The sequence below is a fragment of the Gorilla gorilla genome, chromosome 13, assembly GCF_029281585.2.
Source record: "Gorilla gorilla gorilla isolate KB3781 chromosome 13, NHGRI_mGorGor1-v2.1_pri, whole genome shotgun sequence".
NCBI classification, from domain to species: domain Eukaryota; kingdom Metazoa; phylum Chordata; class Mammalia; order Primates; family Hominidae; genus Gorilla; species Gorilla gorilla.
The window spans coordinates 120,612,422-120,631,329 of record NC_073237.2 but is presented as its reverse complement, the minus strand read 5'-3'; the positions used below and the strand labels follow the sequence as shown (position 1 = coordinate 120,631,329).

Below are 18,908 nucleotides of genomic sequence, written 5' to 3'. Positions count from 1 at the left end.
GACAAAAACCCAGTCCTCATTTCCTCTTGGGTTAGGTAAGGAGGCCGGCATTTAAAACACACACAAAAGGCCACTACATTCCCGGAGGAGACGAACAAAGGAAATGTACACACACTGACTCAGTCCGGCACGCCGTGCCCACTCGAGGTCCTGGTGTAACTGAATCCAGGCGGACGCGACCGGACCCGCCAAGCCCAGGGGCGGACTCCCTCTCCTTTGCTGTCTTCTGTGTGCCATGTGGTGCCCAGTGATCCTGCCATCTGGGCACCCACCCTGGTGGCCCGCCAAGGCCACATCAGCTACAGAATCTTTCCTCTTTCAATGCTGGGTTTCCTACTTTCTAAGATGGGGTGGAATCTGGGGTCCTGCTCATTTGCCGAAAAGTCATATCTGTGCTCAGAGGTGGCTTGGTTAGCCTTTCCTCAAAGCAACCCCAAAAGATATGCCCTCTAAACAAAGTGTGTGCTTGGTAGAAAATGCAGCTTTAAGACACAGCACTGACCCATTCCAACCCAAAGCCCTCCTATGCAGACATGTGGGAGCTGCCTCGGCAGGGAAGGGGCATAGGAAGGAGAGCCTGTAACTCTGGGAGGTAGAGCCCTTCTGGGCTTAGGTTCCTCCTCATTGGAATAATTCGAGGATGAGCATTTCTCTAAGAAACCTCTTCTCCCAGGGAAGGGCCAGCTCAGCTCAACACAGCCCTGCACAGCCCACTGAGGGGAGTGAGGAACGTTTGCTAACAGATTCGTTCACTCCATATAAACATTCTTCAAAGATCTGGCCGTGTGCCTACTTAAAACTTCCCATTCACTCAACAAATATTAATTGAGCTCCTCCTATGTGCCAGGCACAATGCTGGCCATGGAGAACACTGTTGTGGTCCACAGACCAAGTCCCATCCCCTTCTAGAGTGCATGTTCAGTCTGTGAGGCAGGTTACAACTATGCGATGACAAGACGGATGCTCAGGGGCCCTGGCATGGTACCTGGGTGCACACTGTTCCTTCCAGCTGCCTGGGGGCCCTCACACAGGTCCTGAGCTGGGCAGCTGGTCACTTCCTGAGGGCACATCCTGGTCACTTCCAGAGGGCAGCCTCTGTCCTCCGATTTTCAGCTCAGACCCCCATGCTGTGGGTGTCCTCACAGCACTCAGGCTGATGCTCGTCAAGCACCACAGATCCTGGACTCTCTGGGTCTCTGTTTCCTCATCTATAAAATGGGCATAACGATACCCACATCACGGCATCACTGGGAGGATGAAGTGAGTTCCCTCAGGTTAAGGGTTAGATTAGAACATGGCCCACAGTAAGTGCCTGGTAAGGCCATCTACCGACAGGAGCAAAGGCCAAGGAAGCAGGAGGAAGTTCCACAGCCCCACCTCTCACCCCCCAGCCCCACCTGCCTCTCCACCTTGGGGTCTACCTGCCCTTCACCCCAGCCCTCTCAGCCCTCTGGCAAACCCCACGTCTCCCTCCAGGTGGGTTCAAACAGCCCTCACTGCCGGAAGCTCTCCTACTTCCCCAGAGACTACATCCCAAAAGATGCCACCTGCAAATTGATCAAGAGCACCTAAGAAGGGGTTGTGACAGCCTCTGTCCCCACCAGGTGGTGAGAGGCCAATGGGTGGGGCCGTCAGAGGGTCTTTGTGTGGGCTCCCAGCACAATGCCTGACCCAGGACTTCCATCCGGACATACGTCATGAAAGAATGAGATAATGTGCCACACACCAGCCAGCACAAGCATCTCTGGTTAGCAGAAGGGAGTCCACTTAGCCCACAGGACAATGGACGGTCTGTGTTTTTGCATCAAAACTTTTCACCCGCAGTCCAGGCCCAGGTGTCACAACCAGAGCCTTGTCCTGAAAGCTGGGACAGTGATCTGATTTAGGCTACAGAGCAGCAGGCTGCATGTGGGACCTGAGGCTGGTCATGATGTCTCTCTGGGCCTCAGTGTCGCCATCTGTAAAAGGAGAGGTATTTTTTTTTTAAAGCAAGACAAACTTGTCTTTTTTTTTTTTTGAGACGGAGTCTCACTCTATTGCCCAAGCTGGAGTGCAGTGGTGCCATCTCGGCTCACTGCAACCTCCGCCTCCTGGGTTCAAGTGATTCTCCTGCCTCAGCCTCCTGAGTAGCTGGGATTACAGGCACACGCCACCACGCCCAGCTAATTTTTGTATTTTTAGTAGAGATGGGATTTCACCATATTGATCAGGCTGGTCTCAAACTCCTGAGCTCGTGATCCGCCTGCCTCGGCCTCCCAAAGTGCTGGGATTACAGGCGTGAGCCACCGTGCCTGGCCAAAACTTTTATGTTTAACATTTTTCTCAGATATATTTAACCATTTTAAAGCAAACTGCTGGATGGGATGTATTACAATCACAATGTTGTGCAACCACCACCTTCATCCGGTTCCAAAACATCTGCGTCACCCCAATAAAAACCCATGTCCCTTAATCAGTCGCTCCCCAGTCTCCCCTCCCCAAAGGCCCTGGAAACCACCAGTCTGCTTTAGGTCTATGTGGATTTATCTATTCTGGCTATTTCATGTATCTTAAAATGACTCCTATGCAAAACCTCCTTATGTAAAACAGGCAACAGGGAGGTGGGTTTGCCCCCTTCGCCTCCCCGGAGCTCACGTTCCTCATCCTTAGTGGCCTTTCAGGAAAAGCTCTGATGCCAGGTGCCATTCTTTGCAGAACTCTTTTTTTTTTTTTTTTTTTTTTTTTTTTTGATACAGAGTCTCGCTCTGTTGCCCAGGCTGGAGTGCAGTGGCACAATCTCAGCTCACTGCAGCCTCTGTCTCCCAGGTTCAAGTGATTCTCACGCCTCAGGCTCCTTAGGCTCCCGAGTAGCTGGGATTAAAGGTGTCCACCACCACGCCCAGCTAATTTTTCGTATTTTCAGTAGCGATGGGGTTTTGCCATGTTGGCTGGGCTGGTCTCAAACTCCTGACCTCAAGTGATCTGCCCGCTTCGGCCTCTCAAAGTGCTGGGATTACAGGCATGAGCCTGTCCTGGTCTTTGTGATTTTTACACTACCTTTTTTGTCACATGGTACCTCTTAGCAGAATTCTAATCCTAAAGTTGAATTTCTAAGGCAGATCACCCCCAAGGGTGCCTGAAGATCATGGGGCTGGTGCCTGATGCTACTGGCCCGTTTTCCGGATGAGGGAGTAGAGGCTGGGCCCCTGTGAAGCCCTCCTTGCATGAGGTGACTACAGAGGAGTGGACCTCCAGAGCCTGGTGACACCCTCTCCCACCACACAGACTACAGCTGGGTCTAGGGTGTGACGAGCTGGCAGAGAAGCCGCCCCAGAGCGATAGCCACTTCCGGAGGACAAGGATCTCTCCACCGGCTCAGGAAAACAAGCCAGTTTAAGGGAAACCCAAATGGCTTTGGGGGGCAGGGGCACAAAATGTGCTGGACTCCCTCAGGCCTTGCCATGCAGACCTTTTCAGGAGGACTGCCAGGGGAAGAGGGCTGCTCACTTCTGCCCCACGGCCAGGCCTGTGACAGCCGCTCCTGTCAGCGCGGTCCTCTGTGGGGCCCACACTGTGTAAATAATTAACAAAACATCTGCCTTGCTTCATAACACACCGTGGCTGACACAGCTCTCGGGGCCTTCAGAGACCCTCCAACGCCACGCCGAGGACTTATGGCCTCGCCTTGTGGGGACAGGTGGGAACGAGAGCAGATACTGACAGGCAAACATTTTCCTGAGGCGCCACAGGGCCACCCTGGTGCTTAAATCCTGCCTCTTTGCAAACTGCGCTGTCTCCTTCCCTTCCGTTTTGGGAGCCATGATCCTAGGAAGGTGCTCTGGTGGAATCCAGAGGGGTCCCCGGCACCTGCTTCTGGCCTTGTTTAGGGCCTCAATGCAGGGGCACTGGAGACACTCTGGGCCATGGACCAAGGGTCCCGGCTGAGTGACCCTGGGTGGGTCCTTGGTCATTAAAGATTTTCCATGTCTCTCATGTAATCTTGGGGAATGAGCACCAAGCACTTAAAAGGCACTGAGCATCTGAAATGCATTATTTCACTTAGTTCCCCCGCCCCCCTCCGAAGCTTCTGAGGTCATAATATTATCCCTGTTTTCCAGATGATGATGCTGAGGCTCAGGGGGCGACGTGCTCATGAGAGGCAGGTCTGGGACTCCAGCCTCATTCACTCCATCGGGTGCCCAGGCTCAGGATCTCAATGCGGCTGTGGGGGAGCGCCTTGCTCCCTCTGAGCCTCAGGTTCTGTTCCGTGAAACAGATGGGTGGCAAGAGTCCTTCAGACTCCAAAAGTCCACAATAAATAAACCCAGTGCTCGTCTCAACCCCAGTGGGTGTGTGCGAAGCTCTCTGGATTGGGTGCCCAGTGAATTCCTCATCAGCAGCTTGATTCATTAGAGCTGAAGGTCATGTGCATCCATCCTTTTGCAGGTGTCTTCCCAACAAGCCCAAGCTTCAAAGACGTTGAGGACAAGGAACAAGAGAGGGCAGGCATTCGAGAAGGGGCCTGTGGACTAATTCCCATACTGCCACTCACCCGCAGTAAGAACGCGCCTCTGGAACATGGAGAAGTTCTTCTTAAAGGGATCTCTGTTCACCCAGGTCAACATGACCCACCCCGCAAACCTCAGCCTAATTCTGAAGCATGAGGGTTAAACAATTCGGGGAAAATGCAGGCACTGCAGGCTCTGAATGGCAACTTCCCTCCCCCTTCCCCTGTCCAAATTCCTTCACACTCTATGGAATTCCTACATAAAGCCCCTTTTTTCTTTTCTATGAGGTCACCACCACGCAGATGTCTAAGAGAAAGAAAGAACGGCTCCGTGCAGATCCAGGCCATTGCAACTGAATGCATTTCAGATCTCGGCCACCCCATCTTTCAATTCCCATGGCCCCCCCACTCGCCCAGCCACAGCTACAGTGGCGGTGGCCAGTCAGGTCTGGTGGGGTGCTGTGATCCTGCCCTTGCTGGAGGCCAAGAAGGCCTGGCTAGAAGACCTGTGCCTTTACCACCAAACCACCCGAGAAGTCAACTGTGGAAAAATCCAGAATTGGAGACAATGGCGCAGCCGTGTATGTGGGGGTCTGTTTCCACACAAGCAAGTCCTGTTAGAGGGACAGATGTCAAAATGCTAGCTCCCACTCCAAGTTCAAGTTCCCAAAGTTAACGTCACAGGAAATTACACCACCAACTGATTTGCCCCAATGTCGGCTCCTCTGTCTGGAAGTCGAGTCTGAGAAGGCCATTGGTTTAGTTCAGCTTTGGCCAAAGGAAGGGACCAGCTCAGACAGGAATGAGTGAAAGTGCTGGCCTGATTTTTTTTCTTTTTAAACTAACATTTTCCCCAAAAGTTATCTTGCCATTACCCAAGAGTCATAAGTGAAAAGACAGCCAAATACCAAAAAGCCACTGAGGCCCTCAACAGTGCCTGCTCATTTCAAAGCCATCTCACGGACAGCCAGGGGGTGCCTGGGCCACCGCAGGCCACCCCTCACTCCAAGAGCACTCCTGCTCCCCAGAGCTCCATGTTCCATGTAAAGTTCCACGGCATGTGCACACCACTTCCTAAGAATGATGTCAGCAAAAAAAAAAAAAAAGATAAAAATGTGGAAAAAAGGACTATTTTTACCTCCCCAAATCACAGGCCAGACGGGAGAAAAATCCATCAATGCCAGAAATGTGGCTGAGCCTTCGCACAAGATCTATTATTTCACACCTTAAATTAACGCATCTCAAAGCCATTTGCAAATGTTCGTCAATTTGCAGAACATACATGGAAGGGAGAGAAATACCTTTTCCTTTCAACACCGAAGGACACTGGCAGGGGGGCACAACATGGCCCAAACCACACAGGTCCTCACACACAACATTCATTTCAAGCACATGTAGTAGAAGCCGTGATCAAAATGGAAATGAGCAGCGAAAAAAGGCAGGCAGGGGACTTAAATGACAAGTGACAAGAAGCCTACCTACAAGTGATCTCGCTGTCAGATATTTAGGACTGTGAGTCAGGCCGGTGAAGGTGACATCAGGGGGCCAGAACACCGGACTCTTCCTGCGAACAGTGTCCCAGCCTCATCTCCACACAAGCCTGGCAGTGCCTGCCCGTATTTAATCTTGGATGATTCACCAGGTCCCTCCACTCTCCACCCTCCAACTCCCTTGCTTGGTCTAGCCTGAGAAGAGGAAGGAAATATTCTTCTCCTTTTGACAATTGTTTTGACACTTCCCTTATGAAAAGTATCTGGGGCACTTAAAGAAAAGAAAAAATGTGAACAGCGGCCCTTTCTCTCCAGTAGCTCTGGCCCTGGGCGAGGAAGGCCAGCAGTGCCTTCTGGAAGACCTCTCCCAGGTCTCGGGCAACCCAGCCCTGCAGGAACCTAGCCTGTCTTAACTTACTTGGCTTTGCAGCATGCAACAGGAGCAAAGCACGACAAAGGCAGCCAGATGTGGTTTAAGGTGAGGAACTCTGGAATCAGAGACATGGGTTCGAATCCCGACTCTGCCATTTGTGGGTTTATGACCCTGCCCAAGTTACTTAACCTCCCTCTGTAAGATCAGGAAAACGACACTGAACCTCAGCACAGGCCAGGCATCCAGCCCACAGTGCCTGCTACCTTCCTAGTACAGTGGGGAGACCATGGGCTCTGCTCAGACAAGCCTGGGTTCAAACCCAGCTCTGCTGCGTATTAGCACATGGTCTTTGGCGCATTCTCTCATCTCTCTGTGCCCCAGTTTCCTCATCTGTAAATGGGCATCATGACAGCTTCCATCTTAGTGTTGGTGAGTGGACTGGGTAAAATACAGCACCAGACCTAGCACACAGTATATCCTCAGTAAATGGGGACATGGCCGGGCATGGTGGCTCATGCCTGTAATTCCAGCACTCTGGGAGGCCAAGGCGGGCGGATCACCTGAGGTCAGGAGTTCGAGACCAGCCTGGCTGGCCAAGACAGTGAAACCCCATCTCTACTAAAAATACAAAAATTATCTGGGCATGGTGGCACCTGCCTATAATCCCAGCTACTCAAGAGGAGGCTGAGGCAGGAGGCTCACTTGAACCCAGGAGGCAGAGGGTGCAGGGAGCTGAGATTGCGCCACTGTACTCCAGCCTGGGCAACAGAGTGAGACTCTGTCTCAAAAATAAATAAATAAATAAATAAAAATAAATGGGGACCATCTATCGTGGTGCTACTTTAACGAAATTATGCAAGTCATGTCTCTGAACCTCAGTTTTATCATTTGTGAAATGGGGATAATAAACCCTATCTACGATGAACAGAAAATGAACGGATGTGTGCTAAAGTACTCAGCACTAGGTCTGTGCACCTTAGCCAGTCAAATACCATATCCCAAGTGCAATGGAAAGAGGAAAGGCTTTGAGGCTGGGCAGGTGACTTCGGATTCTGCCCCCACCTCCTCTCAGCTGCCCCAGGACACAGGCTTGACCCCCGTGTGTCTCAGTTTCCTTGTGCACAAAACCAAAAGCATTTTCTGTCACAGACGACCAACGGGAGATTCACACCCCCTAGAACGGCTCCCAGCACACAGCCCCTTCTGCTCCGCAAAAGGGAACTTCCTCCCCATTTCCCTCCTCTGCCCTTGTTCAAACCCACCAGAAATGCCACCAGTTAAAGCCAGGCGCTCCATTTCTGGAAACCCAAACAGCTCTAAATCCAGACCAACCTGGGTCTAAGGCCTTCAGTCTGAGACTTTATTTTGTGGAGATACAAACTACTTTTTAGTCATTTCCGAAGCAGACGGGACAGCAGAGGCTGACAAACCACAGGGACCATTTTAAATCCTGGGCCTTTTCTTCTGGGAAGTTAGGCAAGAACCTTCCCAAATGTTTGCCCGTCAGGCTCTCTGCCAGGGAGTGACTCATTCCACGGCTCCCCACAGGCATATTTTATTTGGGGGTGGGGGACGCAGGGAGGGCTTGGCCTTGATGGGGGAAGGAGAGGGGGCATTTCCAGCAAACCCAGAAGGTGTTTTCTTTTTTTCATTTTCAGGAGAAAAAAGAAAAAGAATGTGGGTCTTTTTTGCTTCCTTCCAGGTTTTGTTTGCTAAAAGAAGACGTCCAAAGTTCATTCGGTAAGCTCAAACTCGCTGAGTCCAAACTCGCTGAGTCCGGAGCAGGCGCTTCCAGACGGCTCTGCGTCCCTTTCAATGAAATTCTTCTTCCATTAACGACAGGGTTTTTAAACGTGCCTCCAAGACCTGCCTGCACGTACTGTACACCAAACTAAGGCGACATTTTCCCCCAAAAAAGGCAAGCTGAATTTGGAAAAGTCAGAGCAACTAGGGAGCTCTGGAATTTCTAAAGTTTGCCTTAAAGCAATTAAGACTTTCAGCTGCAAAGATTTTCAACAGTTAGAGAGCGCGCACACACACAAAAGCCTGTCAGTCAAAACTGCAAGGACAGACCTCGGAAGCTGATGTCCCAAGCCCGCTGTGATCAATTTGTTACTGTCCTGGGATTCACACTTGGAGCCTAGGAGAGGTATAAATAAATCAAAAGATCCGTCTACTTAGCAGGGCAGGCAGAGAGGCCCCCACATACACAGGCAAGTCTAGGGTCAGCCCCCCAGGCCTGGCTGGAGAGAGACAAGAACAAAGACAGGAGAGCCCGGAGGATATTTAGGAAAACACACGTCCTCGGGTGCCCGGCCGAGGGGCCCACCACAGCCTCCGCTCGCCCAGCCTGTGTGTGCAGAGAGGGTCCTGCCAGTGGCCCTGCCGCAGCCTGGCTCTAAGACCTTTGCCTCTGTCAGGCCCAGCCAGGCTCTGAGTCTGCCCTCCTGGCCCCTGGTTCACCGGATCAGGCCCAGCCCCGACCCCCGGCCCATGCCAGGCCGCTTCTCTCTCCACGGGCTCCCTGGCTCGGGGGCCATCACTGTGCAAAGGCCTGGTGGCCGCAAAGGGGGCCAGCCCCTCAATCTCAGTAATAAACACGCTCGCACGGTCCTGCACACTCGTTATACTCACACCCACACAGGCACACTTTCGCCCTTCTAGGCTCACGCATGTGCTTGCACACAAATCACTTTGGAATGCACACACGTGCACACACACACTCCCTGAGACCCGCACGTACTCCCTGCGGCGCCCGGCACACTCCTCCGCCCGTCGTCCCCACTCGGGAAGTGGGTAGCGGGGAGCCATGCCCGCGTCCCCGCACGCACTCACCCCAACAACGCCACCAGACGCTCCGGGGTGCACACGCACACCCGCCGGGGACGCGCACATCCCGGGACACGCGGACACGCCGCCCCCGCCCGCCCGGCCGCCGACACGTTCAGCCCCGCGCGGCCACACTCGCGCCCGCCTCCCGCTCTCCCCCGCGGAGCCGTGGGCGCGCGCCCGCCCTCGGCCCGGCTGGGGGTGACGGCCCCGCCGCCCAGCCCCCGCCCTTCTCCGGGCCGCGGCGCCCCACCGGCCCGGCCCCAGCCCCAGGCCACTCACCGGCGCGCGGGCGGGCTCGGCTGCCGCTGGGGAACCGGTGCGCTGGCCCGCGGGCGGCTGGAGCGGTGCGTCCCACACGAGTTTGCGGCGCAGCGGCCGCACGCCCGTCAGCTCGGTTCCGCCGCCGCCGCCGCCTGCGCGGGCCCGCCCGCGCGCGCGCCCGCCCCTCCCCGCCGCGGGGCCGCGCCGCCCCCAGCGCTCGTGCGCGCTGCCGCCACGCAAGCTTGAGGGGCGGGGGGCGCCCCGGCGGCGTCCTTCCTGGGCCTGGACCCCTCGACTCCGCCGAGTTCTGCGGCCGATCCGCTCGGCCGAGGAACCCCTTCCCCATTTCAGAGATGGGAAGACTGAGGCCCAGACTCACAGGGCGCAGGCCGGCGTCTCCCCATCTTCTCCGGCTCTAGACTTACGATGAGGGTCTGCAGTCAGCAACCCTTGGACTCCTCCTGTGCGTCTTCGGATTCCCCATCGCCTAGCATTGCTCCTGCCACAGCCCTAGTCATACTGAAATTGGCACAGTAACAAGCACTTATTGTGCACCAGCTGAATGCAGGCACTGAAGTAGGCTCCAAGAGTATTCCGATGAGGGGAAGGCCCTGCCCCCTGCCCTCAAAGTGCCAGCGACTCTTCATCTGGAGCTCCCACTTCCTGTGGCCCCCGGGGGACCAGCAAGAGCCAATGTGCAGAAGTTTCTGGAAGTAGTAAAAGTCCCCACTAAAGAATGTTGAACGCCCCCTCTAGAAGTCAGAGCCTCCCTGAGACCCAAGCAGCTCAGTTCTCACTTCACCTCCTCCCCGCACCGAGAGCGGCCGCTCCTGGCTGGGCTGTTTCCACCCCTGCTGCCTCCCCTCCACATTCAAAACTGTGCTGCACCCCAGGAGGGCTGGAGCCAGGGACACTGACTGCCTGCTTGGGTGCAGCACTGTACTGGGCACAGGGTGAATGCCCGTCTGGCTTCTGTTTGCCAAATGAGTGGAAGTGCTTCAACTGGCCGTGATCTGTAATAATGACACCAACTGAGCGTCCACCACGTGTGCCAACGTTACCCTTGTGCCCATTTTACAGATGGGCTTTGAGGCTTAGAAATGAAATTTCAGGCTGGGTGCGGTGGCTCACACCTGTAATCCCGGTACTATGGGAGGCTGAGGTGGGAGGATGCCTTGAGGCTGGGAGTTTGAGGCCAGCCTGGGCAATATAGCAAAACCCCATGTCTACAGAAAAATGTAAGAATTAGCTGGGTGTGGTAGTGCCTGCCTGCAGTCCCAGCTACTCGGGAGGCTGAGGCGGGAGGGTCTCTTGAGCATGGGAGTTAGCAGCTGCAGTGAGCTATGATCGCACCACTGCACTCCAACCTGGACAACAACAATAAAAAGCAAATTCTTTTGTTCAAAGTCACCCAGATGGTAAGTGGTTGAGCTGGAAAGTGGACGGCCGATTGTCTAATTCCAGTGCCTGTGTGGCCAATCACTAGGCAGCCCTGCCTCAGGAACAGCATAGCCCTGGGCTTCTGGAACAAGAGGGCAGAAGAGGCAGCAGCTGGCCCACAGGAGCGGGCCTGGTCCCAGCTCTTGTGGATGAAAATGCAGACATCACAAACCAATGGGGAGGAAATGGATTGTTCTGCAAATTGTTTAGCCGTTTAGCTGGAGATCTGTTTACAGCCTTGCCTCCCATGATATACACCACAATAAATGTCAGACAGATTGAAAAGTTAAATAGAAGAAATAAACACTGCAACAAATAATAGAAAGAAATCGAAGTTCTGAGACAGCGTATTGCAGTGTTACTAGAGGATTTGTGATACTGGCCATATTCGTGCAGCAAACATTAGTTCAGTCATTGGTTCACCCGACACATCTATGAGCAGCTTCCATGGGCCAGGTACTTTTCTAGGCACTGGGATAAAGGAGTGAACAAAATATGGCCCTTTCTTGGGGCTTCAGTCAAGGGGGAGGGATGGGGTGGGAGGAAGACACTGAATATCTGCCATTTCAAGGATAAGAAGTTTGGGCCGGGCGCGGTGGCTCACGCCTGTAATCCCAGCACTTTGGGAGGCCGAGGCGGGTGGATCACGAGGTCAGGAGATCGAGACCATCCTGGATAACACGGTGAAACCCTGTCTCTACTAAAAATACAAAAAAATAGCCGGGCGTGGTGGCTGGTGCCTGTAGTCCCGGCTACTTGGGAGGCTGAAGCAGGAGAATGGCGTGAACCCGGGAGGCGGAGTTTGCAGTGAGCCGAGATCGCGCCACTGCACTCCAGCCTCGGTGACAGAGCGAGACTCTGTCGCAAAAAAAAAAAAAAAAAAAAGAAAAAGAAGTTTGGCGGAGAAATAACTCGGAAGGGTAGGAGGACCCAGGGGTGCTTTTTTATAGGGGGTGCTGGAAGAAGGCCTTTCTGATGAGGTGACATCTGAGCAGACGCCTGAATGAGGGAGTGGGAGAAGTCAGTAAGGGCCCACTGTGTGGAGGGCAGGTCCCATGTTCTGGCAGCTGTTCAGTTAAGCTACAGAGCAGGAACCAGAAACTCCCTTTTGAAGGAAACTTTGAGAGCCACACCAGGCCACTGGGAGGAAAGGACTGCCCCCACCCCCAACACACAATATCTATGTAAGACTTTACTGCTTGCAAAGCCCTTCCCCAGCTTCACAGAACCCGTATGACAGATACTTGTGATGTCCTCATTTTCCAGTTAGGAAACCGAGGCTCAGAGAGGTCAGGCAATCTGTCCCAGGTCACACAGCCAGTGATAATCAACAGAGGTAGGTCTGGCTGCAGGCAGGCTGAGTGTTAGGGGAATAAAGAAGCCTTGTCCTGGGATACAGGAGTGAACAAAATCTAGCTCTGACTCTCTTGGGGCTTCAGCCAAGGTGGGAGAGTGGGATGGGAGGAAGACACTGTGAATGTCTGGCATTTCAAAGATAAGAAGTTTGGTGGAGACCAGGCGCAGTGGCTCACCCTGTAATCCCAGCACTTTGGGAGGCCGAGGTGGTGGATCACCTGAGGTCAGGACTTCAAGACCAGCCTGGCCAACATGGCGAAACCCCATCTCTACTAAAAATAAAAAAATTAGCTGGGCATGGTGGCACATGCCTATAATCCCAGCTGCTCGGGAGGCTGAGGCTGGAGAATTGCTTGACCCCAGGAGGCTGAGGTTGCAGCGAACTGAGATCATGTCACTGCATTCCAGCCTGGACAACAGAGCAAGACTCTGTTTCAAAAAAAAAAAAAAAGTTTCATGGAGAAATAAAGCAGGGATGGGTAGGAGGACCCAGGAGTGCTTTTGCATTGGGGGTCCCCCTCCCCCTTGGATGGGAGCAGGGTGGGGGAGGCCCATGCACCCCATTTTCCTGGCCTTCCTCCTCCTCCATCCCTCATGGCCACTTCTTTCCCTCTGTCCTGGGCCCTGTGCAGATGGTCCCAGCTCCTGGTGACACTATGGGGCAAATATCAGGGTTAGCCTGCTCAGAGATTCTTGAATTCCCTGCAGTACTCTGCTACCCTGACGAGGGCACAGTAGAGTGATAAGGTACAATGCAAGCTGAATCCCACTCAACTTTTGTTTTTAACTCAAAGGAGTTTTTAGGGAGTCCCAAAATGAGTCATCGTGAAGCAGTGCTTTGCAAAATGACACCCAGAATCAGGATGAGCGTCTCCCTGCACACGTTGCCTCACACTTCTGCCCACCGAGGCGTTGTTCAACTGGTCTGGGAGAAAGTCTGTCTCCGTTCACCCCCAAAGAGTTTCAGGATTCAGTATGTGTTGTTTCATTATTTCTCTGCACGAAGGGAAGAGAAACTACCGCTTGCCGGGCACCTTCTCTGCATCTGGCTCTGTAAGAGACAGTTAATTCTTATAGCATCCCTTGAGATAGGGGTCATGATTTATGTTTTATAGATGAAGAAACCGAGGCTCAGAAAACAGCCAGGATTTGAATCCAGGTTAACTCAAGTCCTTTATTGTTGTTAGTATTGGGGGAGGGGGTAATGGGGGAGAGAGGAGAGGCAAGAAGAACTTAGAATCAGGCCATGTTCCTTTGAAGTCCCTTTTTTTTACAAAATATCTTCTTACCATCTTCCCGGTGATGGGGTTTTTTGTGGGGAGAGAGTTCCAGTTTTCCCAGAAGGATTCATTCGCTCTCGTCATCTGGGTGCGATTATTAACAGCAACCCCTTTCCCTCCGCAAGTGTCTTGCTTTGGATGATCAACTTTAGGGTCACCTTGGTTGTCTGCAAAGGCCACTGCATTGGGGGATTCATATTTTACATTATACAAAATGGGGGCGTCTTGTCTGCTGGGCTCTTCGCCACATACTGATGTCTGGGTGTCCCGCCAAGAACTTCCAGGAGAGTTTAAGCAGTTAAGTCACATTTTTAGGAGCAGCAAACCCTGCTGGCTGCAGAAGGAGTTGGGGCCCTCTCCACCTCCTCCCCAGCCCTGCCACCACTCCCTGTGTGACCCCGGGCCAGTTCCTACCTAGCACAATGTGGGGATGGGTCTCCAAGAGTCCTGTCAACCTTGACCTTCTAAGATTTCCTGTTACCCGATGACCCTGGGGAATTTTGGTCAGGATAGGGATGTAGGAGTCATCACATCATCATATGGCTCACGTTATAAAGTAGCCGGCTCATTTTTTGTTATTTAACTTAAAAAATGTTTAATTTGTTTCTTGAATAGATAATACTTGCCCACAGTTCAAAATTCAAAAGGCACAGAAGGGGACAAAGTGAAAAGTGTCCTTTCTACCCCTACCTCCCAGCCACCTGGTTCTTATCCCTGGAGGGAGCCAATGTTGCCAAATATATGCTGTCCTAGACAGTGTGTTTTGTGTGGGCGTATGCACGTATATACGGTCGTGTGTATGTGAATGTATATGTATTTCTTCTTATTTTTTGCTCATATAATAGCATACAATCTACACTATTGTGTATCTTATGTTTTCTTCACTTCTTGGAGACCATTTCCTGTTGGCTCCAGAAAAACTGCTTCCTTTTATATGACTGCATAGTATTCCAAACGATTTGCATTTAATTCACATAGAGGCCGGGCGAGGTGGCTCACGCCTGTAATCCCAGCACGTTGAAAGGCCAGGGCGGGTGGATCACCTGAGGTCAGGAGTTCAAGACCAGCCTGGCCAACATAGTGAAACCTTGTCTCTACTAAAAATACAAAAATTAGCTGGGGGTGGTGGCGGGCACCTGTAATCCCAGCTACTCGGGAGGCTGAGACAGAAGAATCGCTTGAACCCAGGAGGCAGAGGTTGCAGTGAGCCCGAGACTGCACCATTGCACTCCAGCCTGGGCGACAGAGTGAGACTCTGTCTCACACACACACAAAAAAATTCCACATACAGCAAGCATCTGGTCTGTTTAATCCGCACAGAGCAAACACTCTGTGTACTGTTCTAAGTATTGTGGGAGAGAACAGAAGTTTCAGCCATGGCCCCTGCCCTCAAGATTTTATGGTCTGGTTGGGGACAGGAACATTGGAGAGGAAGAGAAGAGTACTCTCTCCACGGGTCCCCATGCCTGTATATGAGGTTAGCTTTGGAGCTAATTTTTAAAACTCTCTGCTCCAGGCATCTGTAGAGTTGTTTTAAGAGTCCAGACATAGGTTCTTTTGAGACTTGAAAACTCAGTCTGCCTCTTCTTTGCAGTGCAAGTTCCTGCCATCCATTTCCCCACCGTGGGCCTCAGTTTCCTCATCTGTCAAAGGGGGGCAGGCAGCCTCTCTTCAGGATTGGGGTAGTCGCCTGAGATTGTACTCCTGAAAATGCTCAGTGAAGGGTTGGAGGCTGTGCTCCAAGGCTAGAGGATCCGGGAAGAATGAGGTGGGGCTTGGAGGAATACTTTAAGTGCAGTGTGTCATCGGCTCTTCCTGCTGCAGGGAAGCGTCGGCTCTTCCTGCCGCAGGGAAGCATTTTGTCTTTCATGCGTTGCTGATCTTGTGACAGGGCCTGCTAACTGGTTATCTCCTCCTGCCTTTGGCAGTGACTGCTGCCAACTCTGAGTCCTCGCCCGACACGGTTGGAGACCCCACACCCCAGGTGGTTTCTGGAATGTGGAAAAAAAAGTTATCCAGGATTATCATTCCCACCCTCACTTTACAGATGGGACTTGCTCAAGGCCACACAGCCATCAAGAGGCAGAAATGTACTCTCTGATTTCCCACCTCCCCGCGCCTCCCTGAACTTCCCTCTACCACCCGCTCTAATATCTGCTGTTTCAACTAGCAGACTCAAATCCTACGGCCTGCAGGGAGCACCATGAACTGCGTATGAACTGCATTTCCTGTCTGTTCCCTTACCTGATACTCTCAACTGCACTTTGAGGTAGAGATTGTTGCCCATTGTACAGATGAGGAGACAGACTCAGAGACCATGAATACTAAAATCACAAAGGAGTTGGTGCAATGTCAGTCGCCCAGAGAAACCCTCAAAATCACTGTGCTCCTCAGGAAGAGAGTAGGAGTTTCTGGCTGCTGAGAGGCAACAGACATGGCAATGGGGTATTGGGGGAATGTGATTTTGGCCTTTGAAGGTGTTTTGCAAGCTCACAGTACACTGGGACTCTATCCCCGCTTGCTTTCTGGCACCTGTTCTCTCCTGATGCTGAGTTGAATAGGCCGATCTGTTGCTGGCTTCGTCTCTCTCCTCCCATGAAGCAGGAGTGTTGATGGATATGCCTTGGCTTCCAGCAGCTGCCCAGAGCCTGGCACAGGAAAGACCTAGGATTCATGGTGTGACCAGTGAGCCATATGATGGTGTGATGTTTCTTGCATCCCAATTTTTACTGAAATTCCCCAGGGTCATCGGGTAACAGGAAATCTTAGAAGGTCAAGGTTGACAGGACTCTTGGAGACCCATCCCCACATTGTGCTAGGTAGGAACTGGCCCGGGGTCACACAGGGAGTGGTGGCAGGGCTGGGGAGGAGGTGGAGAGGGTCCCAACTCCTTCTGCAGCCAGCAGGGTTTGCTGCTCCTAAAAATGTGACTTAACTGCTTAAACTCTCCTGGAAGTTCTTGGCGGGACACCCAGACATCAGTATGTGGCGAAGGGCCCAGCAGACAAGACGCCCTCTTTTTGTATAATGTAAAAAATGAATCCCCCAATGCAGTGGCCTTTGCAGACAACCAAGATGACCCTAAAGTTGATCATCCAAAGCAAGACACTTGCAGAGGGAAAGGGGTTGCTGTTAATAATCACACCCGGATGATGAGAGCAAATGAATCCTTCTGGGAAAACTGGAACTCTCTCCCAACAAAGAATCACCTGTGCCTGCAGGATGGTCCTGGGTGATGCCTACTGTCCTGGCATAATTAATAATAGTACCCCCTGGCTGGGTGCGGTGGCTCACACCTGTAATCCCAGGACTTTGGGAAGCCAAGTCAGGTGGATCACCTGAGGTTAGGAGTTCAAGACCAGCCTGGCCAACAAGGTGAAACCCCGTCTCTACTAAAAATACAAAAATTATCTGGGCGTGGTGGCACATGCCTGTCATCCCAGCTACTCGGGAGGCTGAGGCAGGAGAATGGCTTGAACCCGGGAGGCAGAGGTCACAGTGAACTGAGATCATGCCATGGCACTCCAGCCTGGGTGACAGAGCGAGACTCCATCTCAAAAAAAAAAAAAACCCCAAAATGACAAACAAACAAAAATAACAGTGCCCCTTTTCACACTCACAAGTGGCCCGGATCAGATAATAAATCATATGGCCACCCTGAATTTCATGTCACATGAAACAATAACAGGCAGGTGACTAAATACAAGAACAAACAGCCTCTCGCTCATTCAGGCACTGAGTCCTGCATGTAGGTAGCACCAGCACCAGCTCTCTGATGTGAGTATCCGTGTCTCAGGTGAGAAAACATGCACAGGAGAAAACTGATGCTCAGAGAGATTAACCAGTTTGTCTCAAACACACTTTGTTGTTTTGTTTTGTTTGTTTGTTTTTTGAGACAGGGTCTCACTCTATTGCCAGGCTGGAGTGCAGTGGCGTGATCATAGCTCACTGCAGCCTCAACCTCTCAGGCTCAAGCAATCCTCCCACCTCAGCCTCCCAAGTAGCTGGGACTACAGGCATGTACCAGCACACCCAGCTGATTTTTTTTTTATAAGACAGAGTCTTGCTCTGTTGTCCAGGCTGGAGTGCAGTGGCATGATCTTGGCTCACTGTAACCTCTGCCTCCCGGGTTCAAGCGATCCTCCTGCCTCAGCCTCCCAAGTAGCTGGGATTACAGGTGTGTGCCACCACACCCTGCCAATTTTTGTATTTTTAGTAGAAACAGGGTTTTGCTATGTTGGCCAGGCTGGTCTCAAACTCCCAACCTCAGGTGATCCACCCGCTTCAGCCTCCCAAAGTCTGCGATTACAGATGTGAGCACCACGCCCGGTATATTTTGGTATATTTTGTAGAGATGAGGCTTCGCCATGTTGCCAGGCTGGTCTCTAACTCCTGAGCTCAAGCAATCCACCTACCTCAGCCTCCCAAAGTGTTGGGATTACAGGCATGAGCCACTGCACCTGGCTTGAGCACACTTTGTAGCAGGATGTCTGACAGGCTCAGAATCTGTGTTCCTATTTTCTCTGTGCTACCAAGCATGACGGTATAGGGGAATAAATGAACTGAGTCCACTGGGTCCCACCCTGGCCACATTTCTTCTCCAGGTGTCCAGGTAACCCCTTGGCTTTGGAGATGAGTGAGGGGGCCCAGACACCCTTCCTGAAACTCCTGGCTGATGTGGCTGGAGTGAGTCTCTCCTGTGAGCTCGAGGCCTCCTCTGCATGCCCGGTAGGGCTGGCTGCTCTCAGAGCAGATAGAGGCAAGAGGCCCCTTGGATTTGGGGCCGATGACATCATCTGTCCATCAACCCCAAATCCCAAATGTGAAGCAACTGTTCTGAAGGAAGAGGCAGGCATTTGGTTGTGGGTTTCTCAGCCCTGGCCCTGGTTGGCTGGGAATGGGTGTAATTTTTCCAGGCATCAGGAGATGCCAGGCTTGTCTTGTGGGGTGGAGTGGGGAGAAGGAACCAGAGGAGAAACCTGGCAAAACAGGGATGGGAGCGGGTAGGAAGAGGGCAGGGGTAGGGAATCAGAGAAGATTCTTCAAGAAGGGGCTTGCCAGGGTCTGGGTACTGCTACTCCCTCCCCTCAGCCCCAAACCTGCCCTCCATACCAGGACTGTAAGTGGCCAGGGTCTAACCCGTCATCAAGAAAGAAAATTAGGGCTGGCATGGTGGCTTATGGCTGAAATCCCATTGCTCTGGGGAGCCGAGGTGGGAGGGTGGCTTGCGGCCAGGAGTTTGAGACCAGCCTAGGCAACATATTAAGACCCCGTCTCTACAAAAAGAAAAAAAAAGAGAAAAACAAAAGAAAAAAAATAAATTAGCTGTGCATAGTGGCACGTGCCCGTGGTTCCAGCTACTCGGGAGGCTGAGGTATGGGGATCACTTG

General features: G+C 52.4%; 1 protein-coding gene across 4 annotated transcripts in view; it reads right to left on the bottom strand.

Annotated features, from left to right (window-relative positions):
- The window catches only part of NEK6 (NIMA related kinase 6), a 95,823-nt gene extending 85,937 nt beyond the window's left edge, over positions 1-9,886 (bottom strand). The window contains exon 1 of one of the 4 annotated variants that reach the window (XM_063697019.1): positions 9,868-9,886. The gene's annotated coding sequence lies outside the window, so the exon portion shown is untranslated. Of the gene's footprint in view, positions 1-5,964; positions 5,988-9,184; positions 9,326-9,460; positions 9,625-9,867 lie in introns of those variants that run through there. The other 3 variants (XM_004048584.4, XM_004048585.4, XM_063697020.1) reach the window with 3 other exon arrangements.
- Between the last annotated feature and the right edge of the window lie 9,022 nt (positions 9,887-18,908).